Consider the following 19,368-nt stretch of genomic DNA (forward strand, 5'->3'; position numbering starts at 1 on the left):
CATGTCACTCGTGGGTCAAGCAAGTAGCCTAAGATCATGAGTTGTCTCTGAATGTAGCCTTCGTAAGTGTAAAGTGGCTTAAGTATTTTCTACCCTCAAATACAATTAAATCACAGAAAGATATATTAAAAAGACTAAAACATACATATAAATTTGTCACTGAATAAAACCAATTAAACATGGACTTTTCAATCTTCTCATTTGGCTATTCTGTGGCAAAACACATATATACAAACTCTAGACTTAATTGTGAGTTGGAAACCTAAGACCAACAAAGGACTCACACTTAACTCTAAAGACTGAAATGAAAACTTGAACTTAAAACCAATAACCTGAATCATTTGCACAAGATAGGTTAGACCTTACAATGTAAGGCAAGAAGAAATAGGTAAGACATAAGAAACAAGTACAATAAAATCAAGTAAATATGAATGTGTGAGAGACACACTCCTAACCTATTTGAGTTGATTAGTTTGCGCTAAACCCATGTGAATGGGTGGGTTCATGTTGGTGTCTCTCAAAATGGTGGTTGGACTGATTACATTTCCCCCCCATATTAAGAGTTTTACAATATAGTCACCACTTATTTAATTATTGGAATTTTTTTTGTTTTAAATCACAATTGAAAAATTCATCATTTCATTAATTTTAGAATGAATGTACATTCATCTTAGGAAATTACATTGTTTTGGTCCTAAATACAATCTAAGATAAAGTACATAACTTTGTTTCTTAGTTACAATCTAGAAATTAAAAATTACATGGATAAGTATTTGATCTACTAACCCCTAATCTAAGCTCGAAGGCTATGTTATAAGATGGGGAAGGTGTCAGGCACCCAGCTTGCCCGATGATATTGGTCTTCTAAACTATTGTGGCCAATGTTCATGTCACATCATCCAATCAATCAACATATTATCAATCAATTTTATATTTATTGTAATAATTTAAATTGGCATGCTACTTGCTTGAATTTAAATGAATGATGTGATAAACCCTAATTTAATTTATTTATCATCACATTTGGATTGAAAAATAAATTATAGTGAATTTGTATGAATGGTGATATCCTAGATTCAAGCATTTGAGAGAATTATGAAATTAACATGTTTTTCATATTTTGTATATGAATTTAAGATTAACGTTGGTGCTATACATGAACATGTGATAAACAACCAAGAACATTCAAAAACACATATAAGTATTATTTAAGTATATCAGGAACATTCCAGAACATTCATGGAATTTAAATAATCAACTAACATGAATTAATCTTAAATTAAAATTATAACAAAATGAAAAACAAGTTAGGAAAATGGATTATATTTGCATGCAAGATCCACATAGTGGAGGAGGAGGCTTTTCATGGAGGTACTAAAGGTGGAGTAGAGAAGAAGAACTAGGAAATAGAGAGTGAGGCTCACTCAATATCTTGAGTCTTAGGAAGACCAAGATATTGGGATGTTTGCAATATAACAAGACTAACTCTATTTCACTATAACTAAAAAAAGGAGGAGAAGAGATGACATTTATGTATCTTAGAATGGAGAAAATGGATTTATATAGTAGTGGTGGAAAATTCCATAATGGAATGTCGTTTAACGAGGGGTTGGTAAGGGCTTATACGCTAGTATAATTTTTAAAGGAGACATCTTTAAAGAATCAAGAGTACAAACAACCCTTCATTTCTTGTAGATGTGGGGGCTAAGCAAAGGAAGCATTTTGGTCTAGATTGGCCTAGAAATTTCGGGCTGGCCATTGCTTGGGCTTAGAGTTGGGACTTTTTTTTAGAACAGACTTCTCACTAAGCTTGTAGGTTTAGTAAGTTTCGGGCCTTGGGCCTACTTGAATGGATTTGTGCGTGTTTGTGTGTGTGAAATATGAGTGTATAGTTAGTTAAAATGGCATCAGATCATGAACTTCATCTTAGAAATCTAATTGAGGAGGGAAGTTTGAATATAGTAGAGAAATGATATTGGTTCCATCTTTTTTCTTGTGCAATTTTTTTTAGTCAATTGAAACTCATCTTCTTTATCAAAAAAAAAAAAAAAAAAAATTGAAACTCATCTAAAACTCTATTTATTTAATGGGCTAAACTCATACTTTGTTTAGCTTTCCGTTGTGTTCTGATAGGCCCAACTTGCACTATTTGGGCCAATCATTTAGTTAATGGAGAATTGCACAGGTTGGGCTGGAATAGGGCACTTTGTAATACCCTTGAACATGGGGGCATGATGGACAAGTACCTAAAGGGAAAATAATGTGCCAGCTAGTGTCTATTTGGAAATAGCTTATTTAGCTGAAATTGAAAACTTTGCGTTAAAAGTATTGTAGATAAAGTTAAAAGGTAACTGAAATAATATAGTGGTATCCATTAATAGTATCAAAAAGTGCAATGAGACCTATGAATAGTAGCAAAAATAAGCTAAATAGTAAAAAAAACTAACTTTCTAAGCCACTGCCAAATGCACACTTAGGCAACGTTTGGATCCGACGTTTATGAAAGCGTTTCACGTTTGCGTTTTGATGGGCGTGGGACCCCGGGCAAAAAATCTTAGCTAAAACGCAAAATGAAAGGAAATACACACTATTTCATTAAACGTCTATGCGTGTGCAGGTACTCCATGTGGACTTGAGCATTATAAACACAAAATGCGTTGCACTGTGTACTGTACTGTTCACAAAACTCTGACCCACGAAGCAGAAACACAAAACGGTGCGTTCTTTCCAACGGCTAAATTTTCACATTCTACCCTTTCTTCCTCTCAACTATCGTGCAGAGATGTCTTCAATTTTCATCAATGCTCCGCCCTCTTCCTCTTCAATGAAATCCACCTACCCACCAACCAATAAACCATCAAAACAAAAGCTGGAACACGGTAATCGCAAACCCACACGGAACAAACAAATGTAATCATCTAAGAAAACAGTGGAAGGCTTGGAAGGAGTGTTTTGGTGAGACTGGGTTGGGTTATGATCCTATAACTGGGATTATTGAGGCCATTGATGAGTACTGGACCTGAAAGGTTCAGATTAGTTCACTTTACATAATTGTGAAAAACTCAGCTGTCTACAACTATATTGTGTTCTAACTACCGATTGTCCACATGTAGGCATGTCCCAAGGCATTAATCTTTAAAAACAAACCTTTGCCGAATGTTAAGTCCATGGAAATCATGTTTGAAGGCACGGTTGCAAAGAGGAAAAATGCATTTTGCACGAGTGGTGAAATACCAAAGGAATGCATCGAAGGGTTTGGGGACTCCACTGATAGCAAAGAATTTCATGACCCTCAATGTGAACCCTCTGCGAACTTAGTTGACCCAATGGAGGTTGAAGGCCCTGCATTGTCGAGCGCAAGACCGGCAGTGAATAAGGGGAAAGGCTTGGCAAGCGGTGTCCACCTTTTCAGGGGAATTTGCAAGAAACCAAGAAAAAAGCATTCAGTTGTGCAAAAGATGTCCGACTCTTTGAATAGCATGTTAGATGTTATTGTTGAAAGTAGAAGTGTAAGTACTCATACACCATTTCGCACCATAGCAACTAATGAGATGCAAGCAATTATGGACAAGTTGTTGAGTCTTCCTAGGGTGCAAGCGGGTGATCGCCTTCATATGTTCAACACCTTCTTCTTTGTGAATAACCTAGACGGTAGAAACATGTTTGCAGCTAATGTTCAGAGGAAGGAGGTCCAGCTAAGGTGGCTAGAGAAGCAGTACAAAATGAATCCTCAGTTTCATGTTCTTTGAAGGAAAGGGGCTTGTCTGTAGCCCGGGTTGCTTAGGCTTGGTGTTGTAGTAATCGGATTATCTTTATGTACCTCTTGCACTCTTTTTTTTCTTTTTCTTTTTTTGTATTGGCACAAATTATATGCTTGCCATGGGTGTGTATGTAAGACAATGGTTTCTAATTAATTGTCATCTAGTGTATGCTTACCTGTTCCTTTTTCTTATTCTTGTGTTTATAATTGTCATCTATAAGTAAGAGATTTGTCACTAAGGGTACGTTTGGTATGCTGTAATAGCTCCTGTAATGGAATAGTTATTCATGTGTAATAGTAATTCGGTCATTTGGTTGCATCTTTATTACATGGATTAGTTATTACATTGGAATGACTATTATTTAAATTGAAGAATAGCTATTCATCTTTAAAATGGATGTAATAGCTATTCCTTAGTATATATAATAGGTTTTAAAATTAATATATTTCCAAAAATATAAAGTTTCCTTATACATCATCTTTTACAAGTTTTCCATATGTAACAACCAAACTTATGAATAGTAATAGTTATTCCATTACAATGTCTTCTATTCCCAGTAATAAAGATTACTATTCCTAATGTAATCTACATTCAGTGTACTAAACGTACCCTAATTAAACCATAGTTCTAATTGCATCAATGTCTACCCCATAGTATGAATATAAAACTACCTAAAATTATTTTTGAAATATTTATTGTTTACGTTAACAGGATTATTTTTTATTTGGTGGTAAGAATTCATTTCTTTTTTTCAAAGCTAGACTTGGTGGTAAGATTTCATTTCTAGTGAGCACTTTCCAAGATCACGTCAAAGCTAGACTTGGTGGTGAGAATTCATTTATTTTTTCAATTGTTTTTTATTTCCATTGTTTAATGATGGAAATCATTTCAAATTTATTTACTTTTAAAAGTGTCTTTTTGGTGATTTCTTTTTCTGAAGAGGTATTAGAAAATTGTTAGTTCTTACTTTAATATCAAGAATAGTTGATGCTATCAGGTTTCATTAGAAACTTTGTAATTCAATTATGTAATCCTAAAAAGGTGGATTTGAAGAACCACATAGATTTATTGTGAGCTGCTTGATTGTTTGAATATCTGAACAATAGTATGAAATTCTTTGTTTAGAAAATATTGTGTTAAGAAGTATCCAGACTTTGCTATTGCTGGCTGGCTTTGTGTGATATTTGGGGTTTTGACCACAGAAAGCAATTCATTATGTCCTTTTTTTGAAGTTTTTTTTTTTTTTTTTTTTTTTCAAAGGAAAATTCGGAAATGTTTTTAAAAAATAATTTTTGTAAGGGTTGTTAGAGAGGGGAATTGGGGTAGTAAAAGCACAGGTGCAAGTGTTGCTGTGCTACCATAAACAAATAGCCAAAAAATTCAATTTCCTAACTGCTAGACTGAGAGAAACCCAAGCCAAAGAAGTGATGTCTAGGCAAAAAAAAATCCTTCAAAAGTTCAGTCCCCAAGAGTCACAAGAACAGCTTTCTTTCTCTCTTCTTCCTTCTTCTCTCTTTGACTTCAATGGCGTCAGACTCCAATCTCAAATTCAGGTTCCTCCTATATTTTTATTAGTGTGTATTTAATATAGCTTTTCTTGGAAAAATGAAGGACTTCTGATTGGTCATATCATAATAAATTAATTATATATCATAATTATTTTTACCTCTACCTATTAGATGATTAACTCATAACTATTGTGATGCTGTTTAATTCCTGAATTAAAATTTTATCAATTGGCTGAACCTTTATTCACACTACCATGATAATGTTAGTAAATTTCTTTGTTCAGATTAATGGAGAATTATTAACTTCTTTGTAGTTCCCTTGGATTCTTCTCATGACACTTTAGGTCACAAGATGAATCCCTAATCCCTAACCATCAGTCAGCTTTGCTCTGACCGATCTCTGTTAAATACAAAAGTTGGACTTCCTAGTAGTTTTTGGTCAGGAGACAAATAAAAGGAAATAAAAAATTAGTCTCTCTCTCCTTGCTGAAAACTGCTTTCTACTGCCTGAGGATTGTTAGTCCTCTATGTGTGTGTGTGTGTGTGTTTTGTTAACTATCGAGGTATGTGCAGCAGCTCTGATGGAGTTTTATTCATGAAAAATGTGAACAAACTGCTAATGAGCTCTAGCTCAAATAGCATTTCCTCCCACAATATTGCATGGAGGGTGAGGTCATGAATGTAAAACCCAATGAGTGTGTGGTAACTTACTAATAAGAATGACAATAATAAAACTAAAACCGTAAACAAACTAGACTTTTTTAAAGGCATCCCTTTTCTCATAAATTGAGCATGTGCAGGAGAAATGGGGTAATATTTCCCTCTCTTTGCTAACAGGTTCACAATTTTTTTCTTCCTTTAGAAGTACTGTTCTTGGAAAAATGAAGGACTTTTGTCTATGTGTGTGCATAATATTAGTTTGGATGTCTTTCTTTCTTGGAAAAAAAAAATGGAGGACTTCTGATTGGTTATACCATGAGTCTATGTATAAATTGACCATACATTAATAAGCTTTTGTTCTTATATTTTCTCTAGGTGGGTGCTTGATAAATTTCACTTTCTCAAAAATCTTTGCACAAAGTGGAGATAGAAATGGATGACATAAATATTGACATTGTGTGGTGTTTTTAGTTATAAGTTTTGCCTAGTTTTGTTGGAACTCAGTTGTCAACTACAAACTTAGCAAGAAACTATAATTCTAGGCTCACATATGGATCACCAAACAGACCGCTACAGGGGAAATCATGGCACTTGCTTTAGTTCAATTTGAATGAACATAACTAAATGCTTTCCAAGTGTCCATCACTTTATATAGTATCAACAAATTCAAAGTGTACAAAAAATTGGTGATGATGCAAGCATAAGTCTGTCAACAGCTACTTCTATAGAGGAGTGGGTTGTCTTAAACATTAGTCAATAGAGTTGTTCCTTATCATAATTGAAATCTCCACATTAGTCAAAAGGCATTGACCCCCCTGCAGTACTGTGTAGCTGGCAAATAAGTCAATATTGACAATAATCTTCATTCATCTTTTTGTCAGTTATAGTAAAAATACTCAAGCTCTTATAATTGTGCACTATCTTCTCGGGTACTGTTCACACAGCCCCTGAGCAGTGAAATAGCCGCCATTTAAATCATCCAATGTTACAGATGAACTCATTAAACTTTATCAAACTAGTCACATTTTTCCACTAAATGATGAATGTTGGCCCCGCAAAATTTTAATAGTGGTTTTATGTAGTATTAAGTTCCTTCAGTGTTTTATGTAGTAACATGATCATGAAATTCAGTTTTGGTTGAGGTTTCTTTGAGATTATTATAGCACTAGATCAATATCATTACTATGATCATTGTAGAAGTTTTGGGCGGGTTATTAGATATATGCAATTCAAATGCCAGCTAAATCACATATTATTTAAGTGTCTTCTATACACATCCCGTATACTTTAAGGTCTTTCCTTGTATCTTTGTAATAAAGTTTCACTATTACTTGTCCCAAAAAAGAAAAAGAAAAAGAAAATCAAATGTCTTACATGTATACATGCACTATAGGGTACAACGTGAATAATATCAGACATTTTTTGGCCAGCTTTGCTTCTACCAGTTGCTGGCAACAAGGTAATGTTTCTCTCTTTTCCTTCTTTTTTGTAATTGTTGGTGTGCTCTATGGTATTGCTTTGGTATTGCTTTATATCCAATTGACTGCTGAATATGTGTGTATTGGCTTTCCACAAACATAAAAAGAAAGAAGTCTCAAGATATACAAAATGATGGATTTGCTAAATGACTCATCTGATTTCCAGCACCAGTAAGTTTCTATACTAATAACTTGTTTTTAGCCTACATATTATAGTATCACTCCAGATTTTGTACATGCAATTAAAGTTGGTAATATATGCAGGAACGCAAACTTTGAGATTAGCGACGACATTGTACTCGTAACATATATAGTTGGGTGTGCAAGTGTCGTAGCTTACATGCAGACCTATATGACCAAAGTACCAATGCATATGAATATACAAATAGGGTATGAATGGGTCCAATATACATTAAATGGAAATGAGAAGAAATGTCACAATGCGTTTAGAATGTTAAGCCATGTGTTTTGACAATTGTGTAATACATTTCGTACCGTGCCATCACATATTCAAGGGTCAGATCGATATTGGCCACATTTCAAGGTACTTTGTGAATTTGGTATCTTGACTTGATTTTATTCAAATTATCTTTATGGTCATACCACGTATTTCATTTTCACATAGCATTTTTGTGACAATGGTTAGGGTTGCATTAGTGCAATTGATGGGATTCACATCCCCGTGGTCTTACCACTTGAGGAACAACACCCATATAGAGGAAGGAAAGGGGCCACAATAGTAAACTGCATGTGCACATGTGATTTTGACATGAAATTTACATTCGCGTGTATAGGATGGGAAGGATCAGCGCACGACACAAGAATCTTTTTAAATTACCTCAATAATAAGAGTGACAACTTCTCAAAACCTCCACCTGGTTTGTAAATATGCAATTTAATTACAGTATTAAAGTATGTATTATGTAGTGAAAATGCTAATATAATAAACATGTTCATTTGCAGGAAAATATTATCTTGTTGATTCAGGGTACCCTATGAAGACAAGGTTCCTTGCACCATATAAGGGGGAGAGGTACCACATCCCCGATTTTCAAAGAAGTTCATAGCTACATCGGCCAGAGGAGAAATTTAATTATCTCCATTCCTCACTTCATTCGGTCATAGAACGAACTTTTGGAATTTGGAAGAATAGATGGAAAATTTTGAGAAGTATGCCAGCCTTTCATATACGCACTCAAAATTACATCATTGTTGCTACAATGGTTCTTCACACCTTTATTAAAGCACATGGCCACAATGACGTTGAACATAGGCATTCTACATAGGGCACATATGGAAGTAGTGAAGGAGGTCATTACAATGGAGTGGCAGATGTGATCTCTTACTTGGACTCAGATGAGATGAAAGAGGTTCGGAACAATATCACAGCATCGATATGTATGGATCATAATTAATGGTTCACAAACTTCAATGTAATACCATTTTGTATTATGGTGATTTTTTGTTGGTAAGCAGAACTAATGGCTCACAAAACTTGATTGTAATACCTTCGATTTATGAAGTTATATATATATCATTACATGTGAAACTCATCAATATTGCAACAGTAGATTTCAAGCTTACAAGGGACTTCTGAATAGAGTCCAATCTAATTTGAATATTACAGTAAACTCAATGGATTTTAAGATTGCAATAGTAAACTATGAGGAATTCATACCAAAAAAAAAAAAACACACACACACACACACAATCTGCTTTCAATTTGTTTTAAAGACACCAAGAACCCTATCTATCAATTGCTGGCAAAGTGCGTATATATATATAGAGACACACACATACAACAACAGAACTAATTACAATCTCTATCAATGTGGCCATTTACATTATCTCCATCAAACATCTCCACATTGTTTTAAAAAGTACAACTACATACATATCATAAACTAACTTGCAATAGTACGATTAACATATAAAACAAATGTAATAATACAACTTGCAGTTATTACATACATACACATCCCATTATGGTAAACACATCTGCCTGATTTTGACTTCCCCAAACCTAGTAGACAAGATAAGCAATACTAGAAACATGACCCCTAAGACTACTAGAGCTATTGTCAACTTCTTTGCTATCTCTTCATAAATCAATAGTGCAGCCTTGGCTCTTTCAACCTTTTGTTTTGTAACTCACTCCCTTTCCAATGCTGTGGCTGTCAGGGCGTGTGCTTGCTTTGACCCTTCATTGGCAACTTCCACCGCATGCTTCAATCAGTTGAATTTGGCAATAACTATAGGTGCTATTGCTGCACCACGTGTACAACAAATGCTGGTGTCTAACCACTTGAAGAACTTGTATGCACGGTTATCATCCTGCACAATACAATACAACACATAAACAGGAATACAATGGATTGGTTCTTTAACGCACAACACAAATATTTTGCCAATACATGGATATGGTACTTACTGGTGACCAATAGCGACAAGTATAAAACCTCCTACCAAATGTATGAAGTTTCAAGGACATTCTAATTTTGCAGTTCTCAATGTCACAAAAAATAGCCATTAGAACTGGAGAAATAGTTACTTGTTTCCGACATTCGTAGGAGCTGGCAGTAGATATTATGTTGGCTTGGAATAGTGAACAGTTCACCAAACTCTCTCTACACCATCATGTAAAGGGGTCTACATGACCTCCAAGAACTACACATTAGAGAATTATCATAAGTTGAGCATGTTTACACAGTAACGACCTATAAAACACCAATATATTTACTAATCTCTAAAGATTTGAAAACAAAAATCTTCTTTAAACTATAGTACAAGAGGCATATATATTTAAGACTTGAAACTATAGAAACTATCTCCTCACATATAACTCAAAATTTTTTATGTAGACATGTTGGTGTAGCTAGATTTATAGAAACAAAATGCAAATGATGTAAAAAGCCAGAGAGTGCATTACCAGCTGCTACACTAGTGCAGCTCAGCTTGCCTCATAGTGCAACAACTAGTGCACCAAGTGATGCAGCATCAACTGCCACGCTAGTGCAGCACAACATGCCACCCAGTGCTGTAGCTCATGCATCAGAGCTACCCAGACATGCACTGGACCAAGCCAGGTATCAGAAAATTAGTTGCCTTCATGGCAAGCTATTATCATAAAGCATGCATTGAGATACACAAAACATTATGGTGAACATTATGGTACTTGTACTCTTGTAGTGTCAAATATACATTTAATCCTAAACACAACATGTTTCTTTTCTTTTCTTTTCTTTTTTCATAAGTAATTCCAACTACAAGATTAATTAATTAGTATTTCCCAAACCACACACACTAGAGATACACAAGCAGAGAGGAATTCCTAAAATAACCAAAATAAGATTAGATGAGTACCTGCAATTGTTCAGCATAAGATAGGTAATTGAAAGGTAGAATGGAATCATCAGCCAAGCGAAGGGCTAGAAGACCCCAAATTCCTGCAACTGAAACAACACAAAACAAATATGGCATCATCTTGAAGAGGCTAAATATTTGTTAGGACAAAATGAAGTGCCAATCCATTTATGGACAAATGCTAATTAAAAAGAGAGCTAACCAGCCACATGTCGATGAAACAACAGATCTCCATTATTTGTCATCCACTCATAGAAGTCAAAAGCAGTGTGATAGACAGGAAAATCTGAATAGGAATGAGGATTCATTACTTCACCAAACTGATTAGCATCAAAACTCAATTTGCTAATATTATATTTAACTGAGGTTCAAATTATTACAAGAAGTAATGTTAACTTTATAACTCATTAGGGATAAGCAATTTCAAGAAATAATAAAATTCATTTTCTCCAAATAGTAATGTTATTGTTTAAATAGCCTACAAAAGTTGATAATTGCAATTCTGATTCCCACAGAGAACACAAACACAACCTCTGTAATGGCTTCAGTATATATAGGAGCAAGAATCTGATTTAACATTTCATAAACTCTAAGCCATTCATTCTTTTTAAAAACTCCCAAACAGACATACACAAGAGTGTACCTACACCTACAACTAGATGTATATAGTGTTTTACAAACAGAGTTTTTGAGTACACAAACAATAAACAAAACAGTTTGTTATGGATGCCCATAAAAAATGGAAAATCTCTATCAAACAATAAGCTATATAAAAGCAGCAATTGGTAATTTAAGGAAGACAATGCTTGAATCATAATTTAAGCAAGACAATGCTTAATTTTAACAAGGCCATTCCTATGTACCTGCCGGGGGAAAAAAGCCTAATTTACAAATTAAGATAAAGCAAGAAGTAAAACACATTACTATTGCTGACTAATTGACTATTACCAATTCAATCAATCAAAACGTGGCCTAAAGATCAAAACTTTGTAAAAAGAAATCAAATGAACCCATTAACAAGAACTGAAATTCCAGCAAATGAATAGAGAGGACTAAACTTGCACTCTATCAAATCAAATGAAGTAAATTCCAGCAAATGAAAAGAAACCCATTAACAAGAACTGAAATTCGAACAAGACAAGATAGAAAATAGTGAAAAAAAATTTGAGAACACTCACCTTAGGGAAGTGAGATTCGTTTGTGTTTTGCTTCTGGTTTTTGAGCTCAGGCTAATTCAGCTTCAAGTTTCAAGGAGTATTGTCATGGGTGGAAGAGGAGCGAAATTGGGAAAGAGGGTGAAATAGGTTTATGAAAGGATTGGGTTGTCTTCACTGGCGTCGGACTAGGTGACGTTCCTACTCGTGGATTTCTCTTCTGAGCTCTTCGCCGGTGTCGGACTTCGTCAATTTCTCTGGTGGGTGCGGAACTCTCTTCTCTAGTGGGTGAGAAGTGAATAGCAAGAGAGAAAAAAAAAAGTTGTTTTTAGCTGAGCTACAGTAAAACGCGACCCTTTTATATTTTCAGCTGCGCTATAGTACTTGCATTTTGCTACAGTATTTTTCAGTTTTCAGTTTCAGCAAAATCAGCGGTATCCAAACAGACCTTCAGTGTGCCTTTTCCTAGATTTATTTATTGTTTTCACCAAAAAAAGAACTTAAATTCTTTAATGTTATTATTATTTTTTTTTTTTTAAGGTGAAGAAACACAAACTCAAATGATGATGGAGGAAATAGTTAGAGAGAGAATTAGAAATATGAGGGTAAAACGATCGAATTTGTCTTGAATTTTTATTTTTATTTTTTTATTATTTTTTTTTCAGTATGTAACGTTGACACTTGCCACTTCATCAAATGCAATTTAAATTAGCACAAATACCTTATAAAGCAAACTGCATGAGAGGTAAGTGTCACAAAATGAACCACAAGTAACTCTATGTTTTCAAGATATAGATGGAATCTATAAATTACCCATTAAATAAAAGTTCAAAACATTAGTCACCATTATAGCTGCTAAGGTTTAATGAATCAGTCCATCAAGGATCTTGCCCGAGTATAGATTAAAATGTAATCTTGCGAGGCATATCCGCATATGTTGCCCGACTTAACCTTAACATAGAATTTGGTTAATTTGGGAATTTAATATAGCCATTCCATAGAAATGTGATGCTATATAATCTAAGGGTTAAATGCAAAGATATCCCTTGTGGTATGGGTCATTATCATTATCAAAAGCACCCTTTTTACTATAAAATTTACGTTTTAAACCCTTGTGGTTGTGGTATTTAAAATATCATAATTGACCCCTCTGTTTATTTTTGTCATTTTTAATGGAGGGGGATTGACGACATGGACATATGTGACAGGTTAGAATCAATTATTTGTGCACTTGTTTTGGTTTATGTGATGCCCGTGTGGTCATTTTTCATCTAATAAAAGTGAGAAAGGTCTAACAGAAGGGTCATGCTTACATTTGTAATACGGGTGGAAGTTTTTGATAATGAACCATCTCACACCTTAATCTAAATAGTTGGAAATGTAGTTATGCACTTATGCCTACATTTGGCTTGTTTAGAAATCCCAAAACAATGAATATGGAATTTTTATTTTTAGTTTATTTCTAGAAATCATTCCAATGTATTTATGTACAAGGATACTTCAAATATCTCATATGTTTTAATTATGGTTTAAATCATCAATAAATACAAAAATAAGAGAGAATTATTTGATTTAAGACGAGGAATAAAGGAACTAGAGGAATTCTAAAACTAAAATTGTAGACATAATTTTAAAATGTTAATTAAGAAGATGGAAGAATATAATGTTGGATAAGATAAAATTATTAAAATGACAACATATTTGATTGATCCCAATTAGTTTATTGATGATTCACAACTACCTAGAAAATTTTGGAACCAATACTTTGATGTTGTTTTTGTTATTTAAAACATCATTAATAATGTAAAACACCTTGTAATATATTCATGTCCTTACATGTAAAGGAATCTTATAGCAATTACTTATGAGATTTGAGTTTTCTTTTTTTGGATTAAATCAATTTAATAGTTTTTTACTTATAAAAAATTGATTATTTTGGTATAATAATTAAGTTTTGCTTCTTTAGTTAAACTCCCTATATTTTTCTTGTTTAGAAAAAATATTAAAAAAATCTTATATCTTAGGAATAAGGATATCTCATGTTTAAGAAGGAATTCACATTCTCACAAAATACGAGGGTTTGTGGGATTCCAAATTGACAACTTATTTACAAACTTAGAAATATCATTTATAATAAAATTGGAAGAAGGTTAAAATATTCATTTTAGACATCCACGTGTAAAAGTTTCATTTTACACGTTCATAATATTCCAAACTTGACCTAGGTAAACAAGAACGTCATAGTGGGTCATTTTGGAATTCAATGTCAAAATGGTCAACTTAGAAGTAAAAGTTTGAGTTTTTGATAAGTCACACGAAATAATTATTTATATTGGTTGAAAAATGATTTCAAAGTAAGCACAAGTATGCAAGTATGCATAGAATTAAAATTAAATCATTTTGATTGGTCATTGAAAGAAGTAGTAAAAATCATTTAGACCGTGATTATAACTGGTTCAATTAAAAAATTATCATGGTCATGCATGCATTGTAAAATCCTACAAGATAATTATAGAAGTTTTAATTATCCAAAAAAAAAAAAATTAAATAAATAATTAAATTGGTAATTTTAATAACTGAATACCACTTTGAAATATGTTCATCCAAAGTAGAGTCCATTCAGACATAATGTATAGATCTATCCCTTCTATTTCTTGATTGGCACTCAATGAGGCAAGATCGATACTCTATCTTACTGTCTCCCAAATTTATTTATTTGTTTGAATTTTCTTGTGGAAATTTTTTCTAACTTTTTTTAAAGAATAAATGTATAATTCTATCAATTAAATATTAGGTTTACCAAGTGTACAGTACACCAACCAAGGCATAGGAGAATGTCAATGTGACTGGATCTGGACCTTACAAGTGGAGTGGTTGTGAGTAAAGGAAGAGGAAACGTTGGTTACAAAGTTCTATTCTCAACCCATGCTAAAGGCGTGATTGCCTCGGGAAGGAAGTAAGATATGCATCTGTCATAGTACTCAAGCACTTACAAAAGGGAGATAATGACTTTCTGAGTTCAGCAACTATAGAAACACCTCTTATTGGTTGAGTGCATGTTGGACCATTTCAGGGACATATGTATCACCTATAGTGCTTTTGATGTCTCTCTCGTTGCTCAAAAGTTGTTCCCTATACAGTGGCAAAGTCACCTACCCACATGCCACAGTGCTGATGTTGGCGTACTCTCTCTTTCCTCCAGTCACCAAGTAATACCCCAACTGTAGTAAGGTCCAAAAATAGAAAATGATGACTTGACACCTGTCTTTATACTTAGCCATATTCCTCAGATTATAAAAGGAACATGCAGTTGGACTTTTGGGGTAAGAACCCAAGTAGATTTTTTGAGAAGAAGGTAGAAAGTTTATAAGATAGGAAGGTAAAAAACAGTGTCTCTCTTTTAAGGAAGAACACCCTTATTGTACAAGAGTTACCTCTTCTTTTCATATAATACAAGGCTGAATAGAACAAGAATGGAACATTCTTATTCAAACTGTGGTTTCTCATCCCTTTTCTAGAGTTTTCCACATCTCATCTTGCGTCTACTTTACATCCTTACTATCACTTTCTTCTTCTTTTGATATTATGATGTTAAAGATTACATTTCTGTCACTCATGAGCTTGTTCATTTAGATATACTATTAGATAACTTATTTTATCTTTTATGTAAGCTCAAATCTAACTTACATGTACACCAAGTTTCTATAACTCAAAAATAAATAAAAAAAAAGGGAAAACCCACACTGAATTGCTCTCTCTTCCTCCATCTTTTGACCTTTTTTTCTTTCCATGAGCAAGAGTAGTTACTTTGAGATAGTTTTTGGAGGACTATTAGTAAGAATTTGTGGGAAAATGAGCAATCGCAACACAAGACAACACATGGAAAGGATCAACATTAATTGCCAAAGCCCCATGTATAAATAGAAAAACACTTTCTCACACAAGACACACAAAATCATCTATCAAAATTAGAATCATTGATTCTTTCATGTACTTAAAATCAAAAAGTTATCACTTCTTGTTACTCTTGTCAATAAAATATCTTTTAATTTCCTTGTTCTTACTGTTAACTTGTGTATTTCATAAAAAATCCTATTAAGTTAGGTGGTACCAAAACTGTTCCTCTTTATGCAAAGTGAGTTTCCTACTTCGAATGGTGTTTAATCACTTCAAGTGGACTAAAAATTGATTTGTACTCTTCACTCATATTTTTTTTAATGCTACAAAGCTTTTTGGTTAAATTATATTTTTGAAAAATCATGAAATTTGGTCGATAAAAGTAAAATAAAATATTTTCTTATCTTTAGATCATGATACATGGTGAAAATAGCCAAATACTACGTTTTGGCAAAATTTGTGGTAAACTAGCACTATTTCGGAAATATTTAGCAATCTACCACTTTTTTAGTACTCGAGTTTCACAAAGTCGAGTCCTAAATAGTACTTAAGTTTAGTGAACTCGAGTTCCTAGTGAGTCGCCAGCATGGCATTGTTGACCTAGAATTTGTGTAATTAAAAAAATAATGTGGTACTCGATAATACTGAAATCAAGTACTTCTTTATAATACTCGAGCTTAATGCAGTCAAGTACCTCTCTTCTTTTTTTCTTTTTTTCCTTTTTCTACTTTTTAATTTGTACAAAACTTTTACTTAGGAAATGCTAACCTGTTTTCCATAGGGATGGCAATTTCGGCCCGACCCGCGGGTACCCGGTCCGGCCCGACCCTAATGGGCCGGGTTTTATCCGGTCCGATTAAGGATAGGGTCGGGTATGGATTTTAAAAAAAAAACCCGAAGCGGGTCCGGGTCGGGTCCGGGTTTTATTGAAAAAACCCGAAACCCGACCCGAAACCCGCCCCGTTTAAAACCCGGTACCCTAAATTACTAAAATGCCCTTTATATATATATACCTATAATTCTAACCTAAATCCCCAAATCTGAAATCACTCACTCAGCCTCCAGCCCTCCCTCACGCAGCCCTCCCTCACGCAGCTCTCCCTCACTCCCTCACTCCCTCACGCAGCTGTCCTTCACTCCCTCACGCAGCTCTCCCTCACTCCCTCACTCCGACTGGCAGCTCTCCCTCACTCCGTCGCCCATCTCCAGTCACCCATCTCCAGTCACGCACAGCTCTCCCTCACTCCCTCACGCAGCTCACGCAGCTCTCCCTCACTCCCTCACTCCGCAGCTCATCTCCAGGTTTGTGTCACCTCCTGGACTCTTTTTTTTTTTTTTTTTTAAGAGACCTGAAAGGGTATTGTTCTGTTCTTAAACGATTGATTATTGTTCTGTTCTCAGGAACATTTGGATGATAAGCATCTGAGTCGATTCTTGGAAGCTGATACCCTTGTCAATCTCAACGAATCCACTTAACGAACCACCTCACTAATATAATAAAGGTAATTAATTTTCTTCACATCTGGATTTACATTCTTTTGAAAAATATATTCAAGATCTTCCTCACTCACGAAACCGAGGGTTGATGGTATGATGCTCTTACTTTTGCCCATCATCATGAAATAAGAATTTATATTTCAGGGTCTAAATTAGTTTTATAGAAGTAAATTATTGAAGATCTGCCTTGCTTATGCTACTCGCTTGCTGATGATTAGTACATGAGGCAACTGGATTGTAAGTTTCATTTGCTTCAATGATAATAATGTAAAGAAATGAATGTTATTTTCTGATAGAATAAAATGATCACAGAAAGTGATAGAAAATGCATGTTATATCAATATAGTTATTTTCTTAGATGCTATGTGGATGAACTATTAAAATGTGGAAGGAGGAAAGAAAAAACAGAAATGATGGAGAAAATATGGTTAGTTTGTTAGAATCAAAAGACAAAATGAGAACAACCATGATTTTTTCAACTCACTGGTGGATCAAAGGACTTTGGAGGCAATTGAGAATTCAAATGTGGTGCATTCCGGTAATTTATGAAAAGTTTCTGCTAATATAGAATCAGATTGCCTGGGGTGACTTAACTGTAAACTGAAAGAGATTCTGAACAAAAGTGGCTGATTTTCTATTAACTTCATGAGTTAGATGATAGGTTTTGGCCTATCCTTTCATGCTTGTAGCATACAATACGATTCAGGCCAAAACCTATTCTACAAGTGTTGTAACTCAACTCAAGTTTCTCAATTGAATTTTTTAACTACGTGGCTGTATTAATTGACCAATGAAGTGAAATTAAACACTGTTATATTTTCCCAACAATAGTTTACTTCAACCATATGATTCATTCGCCAATACCTAAGACGGTACCTAACTTTTTCCCTATAATTAATAGCTAGAACTTGCTTCTAAGTTTGACCATCATTTTGCCTCACATGTTGTCTGTGTATATGTTGGTTCTGTTTATTTCACTTTTTGCTTCTTTGCTTGCATTGGTTATATTGGTTCTGTCTTTACCTGGATGCAAATTTCTACTTAGTATGAACCGGATTTACGAAACACAAAAGATTGAATCTTGTCGGATTTATATTGGTTATATTGATTAGCATTAAATGATTGATGGGCAATCTGGTTTTTATCAAAATAGTAGAAGAGACCATTTTAACTTTTAATGGTTGTTGGATCCCAAATTTATTTTCCAAGGAAACTGAGGTTACTACCTTTTGCTTTGCTGGTATTAAGTTTCGATTTGCTTCTCAAATGTGTTGCAATTGTTGCTTATTACTATGATCTCGATTGTTTAATGGAAGAAATTGATTGTTTTTTGTGTTTGTTGGGAATGCAGATCCTAAAATGGAGATGGAAGACACAAACAAATCTGGTTCTAGCTATTGTAGGTTCTTCAACTATGTCCGGAGATTGTACCGTTCAAACAATTCTTGATGATGGGGAGCCTAATGAAGAGGATGGGAGTTGTGTCACAATTATGGATGATTAGACATTTTGTAATAATTTAGTAGCCATTTTAATTTCTTAAACTTGTTGGATTAATTTGTTGGTTTGTAATTATTTTAAGTCTTTTTAGCATTTTGTAATTTTTTAGCCTTTTTAATTTGTTGGTTTGTGGAGGATAAGACATTTTGTAATTTCTTACACTTGTAGGATTTGTTTTGTAACTTTTTATTTTTGAATTTCTTGAACTTGTTGGACTTTTGATACTTAGTTCTTGGACTTATTGGATTTATTTTATTTTTATGTTTAGTTGGTGATTTTAGTTATGATTTATTGATTTATAGATATATTGATGTTTGGTGATTTATTGATTTATAGTTATGATTTATTGGCTGCCCAATGAATGGGCTTGAATTGGCTGCCTAATAATGCCTTGAATGGGCTTAAATTGGCTGCCCAATGAATGGGCTGCCTAATAATGCCTTGAATGGGCTTGAATTGGCTACCTAATAATGCCTTGAATGGGCTTAAATTGGCTGCCCAATGAATGGGCTTCAATTTGGCAAAAAACAGCTCAATGGGCTTTAAAAAA

General features: G+C 34.0%; 1 long non-coding RNA gene across 1 annotated transcript; it reads left to right on the forward strand.

Moving 5' to 3' along the window:
• Positions 1–16,863: 16,863 nt before the first annotated feature.
• LOC126710311 (uncharacterized) lies at positions 16,864–19,098 on the forward strand. The gene is made up of 3 exons (XR_007649635.1): positions 16,864–17,123; positions 17,223–17,323; positions 18,670–19,098. It is a non-coding gene; the product is annotated as an uncharacterized LOC126710311 (long non-coding RNA).
• Positions 19,099–19,368: the final 270 nt, after the last annotated feature.

The sequence above is a fragment of the Quercus robur genome, chromosome 12, assembly GCF_932294415.1.
Source record: "Quercus robur chromosome 12, dhQueRobu3.1, whole genome shotgun sequence".
NCBI lineage: Eukaryota > Viridiplantae > Streptophyta > Magnoliopsida > Fagales > Fagaceae > Quercus > Quercus robur.